The following is a 10319-nucleotide window of genomic DNA, read 5'->3' as shown; positions in this document are numbered from 1 at the left end:
TTTGGGACACTGCAAACTGAGACACATGTGTAGGCCATAATTGTGAAGCATCTGCAGAAAGGCTGAAGGGGAAGGGGGTGTCATCATGATGGAACAGTGCACTTCAGCAGGGAACCAAAGGATGCTATGAATGGCTGTATCTGCAGACAGTCAGGGTCAGGAACTTTGGCAGACATAGCCCTGACTCCACAGCAATAGTGATGGCAGTGTGTGAACTCCAAGGAATGTGCACCTGAGTTGACTTTGCAATCATGCAGAATTGGGGGACATGTGTAGGGCAGACTGACCATATACTGGCAAATGTAGATGGCCCATGCTAGCATACCCCTGCCAGGAATAGTGACTGCTGTAGTACACATAACAGTAGGTACCACAAACCATCATGATAAAAGCATGCACACATATGCACTCACGGAGTGTATGGATCTCAATCAGCATCAGCACAATGAACACATTTGTTTGACACTGCATTTGATTGTACAGGACATATGTCACATATCAGGCTCATGTAATGTTAACATACGCAGTAATGTGGCCCCATGGCATATCAAGGAAGAGGGCGTCATATCAGTAAGGTTCATAGGTTCATAGGTTCATACTAGGCTATCTGCCCAAGGGCATTTACAAGCCTAGCCCATCGTTTTGTGGCTTACGCCACCCCTTTAGTATGGGGAACTATACCCATTATTTTGCTGTGCCTCTGTTGAGCAGTGACACTGAGGTAATCCCTGGGGTATATCTGCGATCTCCCATCCATTGGTCAAGATTTCTCTTGAACAAGGCCAGCGAGGTGCTCTGCCTCACATGTACCGGCATTTTGTTCCACAGCATAGGAGTCTTTGGGTGATGAATCTATCCTCCAGCACGTCCTATTAATAGCCGTGTCGAGGTTTAAGTCTCCGCCCTTGTGGCTCTGATGGATCTAGATTTTTGAGGTGAAGCATATTCATCAAATCTGGGTTTGACATGGCCTTGTATGTTAGGCAAAGGACACCTCTGAGCAGCGGTGGCGACTGAATAGAGCTGGAGTTCTTTCAGTCGGGCAGCATAGGACATATTTTTGAGACCCTTTATCCTTTTGGTGAGGAACTTTGTGGCCTCTCCAGCTGCTGCAAGTGTCGGGTCAGATACATTCCGAATGGGGCATTGTACTCAATCATTGGTCTGATGAGTGATGAGTAAAGGGAGACTATGACCTCCCTTGATCTAGATGAGAATCCCTTCATGATAAGGTGGGCAATGTAGAAGGTCTTCCTAACTACTTTAGCTACATGGGTGTCAAATGACAGACTACTATCAACCTGGGTCCCCAGGTCCCTGATAACTTCTTCTGTGCTCAGTGGATTGCCACCTATTTGGTAGCTAGGGGTAACCTTGTTTTCGAAGGGTATGACTATGCATTTTGGCATTTAACTTTAGGCGTGGCTCTGGCACCAGTTATCCGTTTCTGTGAGACCCTTCTGAAGGATATCTGTGTCAGATGTGTTTTCTACTATGGCCAGTTTGCAGTCATCTGCAAACTTTGTCAGCCATAACCCTCCTGTGTTTGCTTTTACTTCGAAAAGTAGATGCCAAACAAGAGTGGGCCCAGGACTGAGCCTGTGGGACACCACTTGTGACAGGCTTTGAGTCTGACATGGCGCCAGCAACTCTGACCCTGTGGGTTCTGTCACTCAGCCAGTTTGCAGCCCATCTTGTGATGTATGGGTTAACATTTAAGCTGATGAGTTTTTCAATGATACCCGAGTGGGGTATTGTATCGAAGGCCTTAGCCAGATCGAGGTAGGCTGTATGGACTGCCTTTCCCTCATCAGTGGCTTTGGTGACTGTTTCGAAAAAGTCAACCAAGTTTAAAAGGCATGATCTGCCTTTGACAAAGCCAAACTGGGTTGGATCCAAAGTCTGCAAATTCCCTATGTCTTTATTTATGAGGTCCATTAAGGGTGTGTACATTCCCCATAGCCACTGTAAGGATTGATGGTTGTCAGTGTAATTGTAACATATTGCTCATACATGCACCACTGATGATATCTGTAAATCAGACAGCAGGCATTCAAAATGACATATGTCCACATATCATCCCAAGTATGTGTCGGACAAACACATAGGGGCTGTGAGCAGCAGAGCAGATGTAACTGACACAGTAATACACATTCAGCAATGGTGTGTACACCTGTGAGGTATGGTGCACAGTACATGGCAGGGTGCTAAACAGGTGCAGAGCAATACTGTATACATGGATGCAGTGTTTTCCAGGGGAAGGGACATCACCTACTAACACAGCCCATGCACCACACACATGTATACTGTTGTTAGCGTGAATTGACTATAGCGGCACTGCATGCTGTTGAGTACCATATGTTATGCATGTCGACAGATGGGTAATGGGAGGTCTGTGTATAATATCTTCATGCAACCTCACCTGTAAGTGTATGTCTGTGGTGTGTGGGTGTGGGGTTATTTTGTCTGTAAGTGCAATCTGGTGGAGTGGAGGGGGTTGATGCATATACGATGTGTGTATGTATGTATGTGTGTGTGTTTGTGTGTGTGTGTCCATGTATGCACATGTGTGAATGTGAAGTTGTCCATACGTCTCGACTTCCCTTTGGAATTGTGCAGTACATGGACATGGACTGATACATGAGAAACCAGGAATACTTGTCGGATATGTAATCTCTGGACAGCTGATAGTATAATAAGGTTTGTAGCATGGAACATGCATTGGGAGGGAAACTAGACACCAGGTATACTGTTAAAACTGCAATCAGCAGTCAGGTGAAAGAATACCCACGTATGCAGCACTACTGATGCATTGGGGAATTACTAGACAACACCAGTGAGTGTAGCCAAATATTACTGTTGTCCACATAATAAGTTAATAAAGCAACAGATTTTGCATCTACTGATCAATAGTTATGTATGACTCTCCAGTGCGTGACATTATTGAGTAACTGTAGTAGCCCCTAACATATGGGGGCCATGCTCATGATGTCTGGACAAACCCAGGATAAACACTGAATGACAGCAGTGAGTTCTTGTAGAACTGACTCCAATCAAGTCAAAGAGGTAATGGAATAACTGGTCATATTTTGTGGTCACTTGTCTAGGCAATTAGAAGAATGGTACGTTAATGATTGGTATTAATGAGTGTAGGTTTCCAAGTGTGATGCAGGATGGGGAACTTAGGAGAATAAACTTGGAACAGTCTGTAAACTCAGGGACAGTTAGGTATTATGGTGGAATGTCATGGTGTGTGTGTGTGTGTGTGTGTGTGTGTGTGTGTGTGTGTGTGTGTGTGTGTGTTTGTATGTGTGTACTGTTAAGCAATGACATAAAGGTTTTAAAGTGTGTTTCTTGTTTTCCCCTCACAGGTGGCGAGGTGGGTCAGGTTCCCTCCTGCATGCAATTTGATGTTGGTGTCCATACAGACACTGAAAATGATGATCGGTGTGTTGAGGCACAGGCGGGGTTGACAGAGGCCGAAACTACACCATCTTTTGACACTCACCTGTTATCCACCCCATCCCTGCACACTGTCACAGTGCCTATAGATAGCCCATCACCAGTGGCCATAGCAGAGGGACAGTTGGCAGTTGGTGGCAGTGCACAGGACAGTGTAGTATCTTTGGCTGCTGTGTTTGGACACAGCAGCCATAGCAGGATGTCCAGCAGGGTACCACATAGGGTACAGGGGTGCTTGTGGGAGTGCCGCTGGTCATTGTGCCTCTGGCAGAAATGCCACATCTGGTACCACCAGACGCATGTTTCAGGCTGTCATGGAGGCACAGGCATGTATGTAATGGTACATCAGACAGGGTCTGAGGCTGCAGAGGGCTGCTTTTTCAGCTGTAAATGACAACATCCATGATCTTGCAAGTGCCCTCCGTTATTATACAGAGGTCATGGATAGATGGTGGGGTGAGATAATGGGCCTCCTCTACCGTGGACTGTGCTAGAGCATGTGGTGGGACTGGTGCAACAGTCACGTGGACGTAGGTCAGCAACACAAACAGCTGGCAGTCAATGTGGACATACAAGGACACCAAGCCGCTCCCGTAGTGACAGTACCAGCCCCAGCTGGGGGGGCAGTGTCCACACTACACAACAGCAGGCCACGTGCACATGGCCCTGGCCAGCACCAGGAGTGACCTGGATCCAGCAGACATATATCATCATCAGGGGAGAGTAGAATATTGAGGCTTGTACCTGGACATGCCCGTGGAACCCCTGGCAGGCACAGTTCTCATGTCCATGGCCAGAGGCGGTGAACTGCACACCCTGCCAAGTATGGTCTGCAGCTGTCCAACAAACACCTGTATAAGGCAGCCACATGGTAGAACGGTGTGCATGCATACCCACACACAATACAAACACACCTAGGGCAACCCCATACCTACATACACCACATCACCATGGCCATATTATTAACTTAAACCCCTCACTCACACACATGGTGTCAAATGTATGGTCCACTCTAGGTCTCTGGCAAACCAGCAACACATCCTGTGCATATAATGACACCTGTGCCACATCCCTGTCATCCATGACATCGATTTAGGGACATGCTAATATGGTTCTGATGCACACAGTGACTGTACTACAGTGTACCAATGTACTGCTGTGTAACACATTGTCAGCAGTAATGTTTAATGCTTACATGTCTGGTAGTGTAGTTTTTCAGTCATGATGCATTATAGTTGTTAGTAACACTGAGTGATTGTGGTCTCCATAATGTTATCCATTTGTACTGTAGTTGTCCATGTGTCAGCAGGAGGATGGACTGCTGTAATATCTCACAAGGGGTATTGCACTGTGGTGATGCCATGGCTGTGCCATATTCTGGGTACAGTTGAACACATGTCACAGGTCTGTATAACAGTTACTGCCTGTGCCACATGGACAGAGGACTCCTTGGGACATATATATTCAATGAAGAAACCAAAAACCACAAATAACGAAAAAAAAACCACCAGGCACAGGAGCTGAGCAGCTGAAACGGTTTATTCTGGTACCTCGGCTACAAATAGCCTTCAAAGGAATAACCATTCAAGTTTCTTACATCTTTTTATAATAAAAATCAAATTGCTCATTAAACAATTAAACAATTAAACAGTGCATTACTAGCAAATTCAATCTGACGAGAAATCTTGTATTTAAAGTTTGAAGAGAAAACAAGCATCAAAATAAAGCATCAGAATAAAGCATCAAAAAAGGCATCAAAAAAGGCATCAGAAAAAGGGGTATCAGAAAAAGGCATCAAGAAAACGCATCAGAAAAACATTCATGCCCCACAAAACAGCCCTAAATACACAAGTATAGACTAAATAATGAACTAGTAATTTACCATGTAGAATAATTGACTAACTAAAAATGTAATAAATATCAACATTTTTAAATAGTAATATTTATTTCCAAATTCAACCCTTTGGGTTTTAAAGTTCCAAACATTAGAATAAATCTACTTTCTAAATTCAACAATTTCTCTAAAAAATTACTAGCATTATACACATCAGGCCTAGCTAACGCACAAAAAAATAGAGAGTCCAAAGCACCATCATGAACACTATTAAAATGTTCAGAAACTGGACTCTCCATTCTACACTTTCTAATATCCCCCATATGTTCCAAAATCCGGATTTTAAGCTGTCGTTTAGTTTGACCTATATAATACTTAGGGGGGGTACAACCACAACCTACTATATATACAATCCCACAAGATTTACAATCAAATTTGTCAGTAGCCTTATATTTTACCCCATTAATAAAACAACCTGACAAATTCTTCACATTTGGACAAACTTTACAATTACCACATCTGAACATCCCCTCTGATATAAATGTACCATTAAACAAAATAGTCTCCCTTATTTTTCGCTTTGGCTTTAACATTTCCTTCAAATTCGCATATCTTCCATAAGAAAAACAAACGTTCTTAGGAAATAAATTACCAAACTCATGATTTTTAGAAACTAATGGCCAAAGAAAATCAACAATCTTTTTAAGAGTATAGGAAAAGGGAGAAAGTTTTGTAACAAAGAATATTTTATTCTCACTTTTACTACTCAAAAGGGTTTTCTCAGTATTCCTAATTCTATAAGTTCTACTGCCATCCCTAACATTCACATTAGAACTTAATACCCTATCAATACTATTCTTAATTAGAATTTCGGAATAACCTCTGGCTACCAGTCTGTTTTTAACATCCTTAAATTCCGATTCCAATAAACCACTTTCAGAGGTATGTTCAAATGTCCGCTTAAATTCACCAAAAGGAAGTGATTCAATTAAATGCATGGGATGAGCACTTGTAGCATACAGGAAATTATTAGTTGCAGTATCTTTTCTAAATGGTCTAAACTGTACAATATTATTAATATCCACATATAGTAGAATATCCAAAAACTGAATAGTGTGGACATTAACTACATATGTGAATTCCAGACCAAATCTATTCGCATGCAAAATCCCAACAAACTCATCAAATTTCCTAACATCACCAGAACACACAAAAATTAAATCATCTATGTACCTATAATAAAGTACCACATTTTTCTTAAAGAATTCCAAAGTATACAAAAATGTGATCTCAAAATAGGACATAAATAGTATAGCATACGTGGGGGCAAAATTTGCCCCATGTGATCCCTTCCTTTGCAAAAATATTTTTCGTTCACACAAAAAATAATTATGAATAAGTGCGAATTCCAAAAGTAAAACAATGAAGGATGTTCTGGGACCCTCCCCTAAAATTTTACCAATAGCCTCTAGGCCAAACTTAGTTCTAATACTAGTGTATAAGGACTTTACATCTACAGTGGCCCAATAAAAGGTATTTTCCCACTGTAAATTCTTTATCTTCTCACAAAAACTGTTAGTATTGCAAATATGTGAACTCACATTTCTCAATTCAGTTTACAAGAGACTGTCCAAAAATATGCCAACATTTTCAAGGTATCCACTGCAAGAAGAAACAATCGGCGACACGGGGTCCAACATATTTTTATGTATTTTGGGCAAGGCATAAAAGTGGGATCCCTGGGACTCACTATATAAAGTTTTTTAACATCTTTATCAGTTAAGAAACCCAGTCTTTCCCCTTTCTCTAACAAATCCAACAATAATGTATTAAAATCTACAATTGGATTGTTAGGTAATTCAATGTACACCTGTTCATTAGATAGTAAGTCAAACACCATTTTAAGTAATGCAACCTGTCCATGATCACCCAGTTCCTCCTTATCCGCCTGACAAAAAACATATTTATCTGTGACATTTTGCATCTTTCTCAAAGCTGCCCATTCAGACTTAGTGAGATTAAATTCAACATATTTTTTCAAAAACAGAGAATATTCAATTTTTTAAAAATTTTTAAAAAAAATATTTTTTTTTTTAAAAAAAATTTAAATTTTAAAAAAAAACCCCCGGGAAAAAAATTTTTTTTTAAAAAAAAAAAAAAAAAATTTTTTGAAAAAAAAAATTTTAAAAAAAAATTAAAAAAAAATTTTTTAAAAAAAACCCTTTTTTAAAACCCCCGAAATTTTTAAAAAAATTAAAAAATGTTTCCCCAAATTTGCCTTTTAAAAAAAAAAAAAAAAAGGGGGGGCCCCAAAACCCCCTTTTTTAAAAAGGAAACCCCTTTTTTTTTTTAAAAAAATTTTGTTTCCCCTTTTAAAAAAAAAAAAAAAAAAAAAATTTTTTCCCCAAATTTTTTTTTAAATTTTTGGGGGGTTTTTTTTTTTTTTATTCCCAAAATTTTAATTTTCCCCCCAAAGTTTTTTGGGGAAAAAAAAAAAAATTTTTTTTAAAAAGGGGCCCCCCCCTTTTTTCCCCCAAAAAACCCTTTTAAAAAAAATTTTAATTTTTTTTCCCCTTTTTTTTAAAACCCCCTTTTTAAAATTTTGAATTTTTTTTTTTTTGGGGGGTTTTTTTTGGGTTTTTTTTAAAAAGGGTTTTTTTAAAAAAAAATTTTTTTTTTTAAAAAAAAATTTTGGGGGGAAAAAATTTTTTTTTTCCGGGAAAAATTTTTTTTAAAAAAATTTTAAACCCAAATTTGGGGGAAAAAACCCCCCAAAAAAGGGGGGGGGAAAAGAAAACCCCTTTAAAAAATTTTTTTAAAAAAAGGGTTTGGGCCCCAAAAAAGGGGAACCCCCGGAAAAAATTTTTTTTTTTTAAACCAAAAAAAGAGGTTTTTTAAAAAAATTTTCCCTTTTTTTGGGAAAAAAAATTTTTTATTTTGGGGGGGAAAAGGGAAAAAAAGGGGGGAAAACTTTTTTGGGAAACCCCTTTTTTTTTTTAAAATTTAAAAAAGTAATTTTTTTTTTTGGGGGGGGGGAAAAAAAAATTTTCCCCCGTTTTTGTTTTTTGGGCTTTTAAATTTTTTTTTTAACCCCCTTTTTAAAGGGGAAAAAAAGGGGGGAAAACCCCCTTTTTTTTGAAAATTTCAAAAATTTAAAAATTTTTTTTTTTTTCCCTTTTCCCCCCAAAAATTTTTTTTTTTTCCAAATCTTTAAAAATTCCGTTTAAAATTTTTTGGGGAATTAAATTTTCCCCAATTTTTGGAAGGGAAAAAAACCCCCTTTTTTTTTCCCCCTTTAAAAAGGGTTTTTTTTGGGGAAAAAAATTTTTTTTTTTTTTTTAAAAAAAAAAATTAACCAAAAAGGGGGAAAAAAAGGGGGAAAAATTTTTTTTGGGGGGGAAAAAAAAAGGGGGCTTTTGGGGCTTTTCCCCAAAAAAATTTTGAAAAACCCCCCCCTTTAAAAAAATTTTTTTTTTGTTTTTGGGGCGGGTTTTTTGGGAAAAAAAAAAATTTTTAATTCCCCCAACCAATTTTAAAAAAAAAAAAATTTTTTTTTTTTTTGTTTTTTGGGGGGGAAATTTTTAAAAAAAAATTTTTTATAAATTTTTAAAAAAAAAAAAAAATTTTTTAAATTTTTGGGAAAATTTTTCCCTTTTTTTAAAAAAAATTTTTGGGGGGGAAAAAAAAATTTTTTTTTTTTTTTGGTTTTTGGGTTCCCGGGGGGGGTTTTTTTTATTTTAAAAATTTTTCCCCTTAAACCCCAATTTTGGAAAAAAAGGGTTTTTTAAAAAAAGGAAAAACCTTTGGGTTTTTTTTTTTTTTAAAAAAATTTTTATATTTTTAAAAAAAAAAATTTTTTTAAAAAAAAAAAATTTTTTTTTAAAGGGGTTTAAAGGGTTTTTTAAAAAAATTTTAAAAAAATTTTTAAAAAAAATTTGGGGAAAAAAAATTTAAAAAAAAAAAGAAAATTTTGTTTTTTAAAAAAATTTTTTTTTTTTTTTTTTTTAACCCCTTTTTTGGTTTTTTTTAAAAAAAAAACCTTTTTTTTTAAAAAAGGGGTTTTTTTAAATTTTCCCCCTTTTTTTTTTAAAAAAAAAAAAAAAAATTTTCCCTAAAAATTTGGGGGGAAAAAAAAAAAAATTTTTTTTTTTTGGAAAATTTTTAAAATTTAAAGGGCCAAATTTTAAAGGGTTTTTTTAAAAATTTTGGGGAAAAAAAATAAATTTAAAAAAAAAAAAATTCCCTTTTAAAAAAATTTAATTTTTATTTTAAAAAAATTTTTAAAAAAAAATTTTGGGTTTTTCTTTTAAAAAAGTATTTAAAAAGGGGTTTTAAAAGGTTTGGGGGGGAAAAATTTTTTTTAAAACCCTTTTTTTAAAAAAAATTTTCCCAAATTTTTTTAAAAAAAAAAAACCGTTTTTTTTTTTTGGGGGTTTTTTTTTTAAACCCCCAAAACCCCCCCCGGAAAATGGGGCCCCCAAAAAGGCTAAACCCCCCCAAAAAAAAAAGTTTGGGGGGAAATTTTTTGGGGGGAAAAAACCCCCCCCAAATTTTGGGGGTTTTTTTAAAACAAAAAGGGAAAAATTTTTTTTAAAAAAAAAACCCCCCCCCCCCCCGGGGGGTTTTTTAAAGGGGTTTTTTCCCGGGGAAAAAAAAAAAAAATTTTTAAAGGGGGGGAAAAAATTTTTTTTTGGGTAAAAACCAAATGGTAAATTGGGGGGGCCCCCTTTAATAAAAAAACCCCCGGGGGTTTTTTCGGCCCCAAAAAAAAACCCCCCAAAACCAAAAACCCAAAAATTTTTTCCCCCAAAAATTTTTTAAAAATTTAAAACCCCCCAAAAAAAACCCCCCCCCCCCGGCCCTTTTTCCCCCCCCCTTTTTTTTTTCCCCAAAAAATTTTTTTTTTTTTTTCCCCCCCCCCCCCCAAAAAATTTTAAATTTTCAAAGGGTTTTTTGAAGGCCCAAAAAGGGGAAAAAAAATTTTAAAAAAGGGGAAAAAAAAATTTTTGGGGGGGGGGAAAAT

This window comes from Protopterus annectens, chromosome 2.part1, assembly GCF_019279795.1.
Source record: "Protopterus annectens isolate FY-2018-M chromosome 2.part1, PAN1.0, whole genome shotgun sequence".
NCBI classification, from domain to species: Eukaryota; Metazoa; Chordata; order Ceratodontiformes; family Protopteridae; genus Protopterus; species Protopterus annectens.
Note: the sequence above shows the minus strand (reverse complement) of the source record.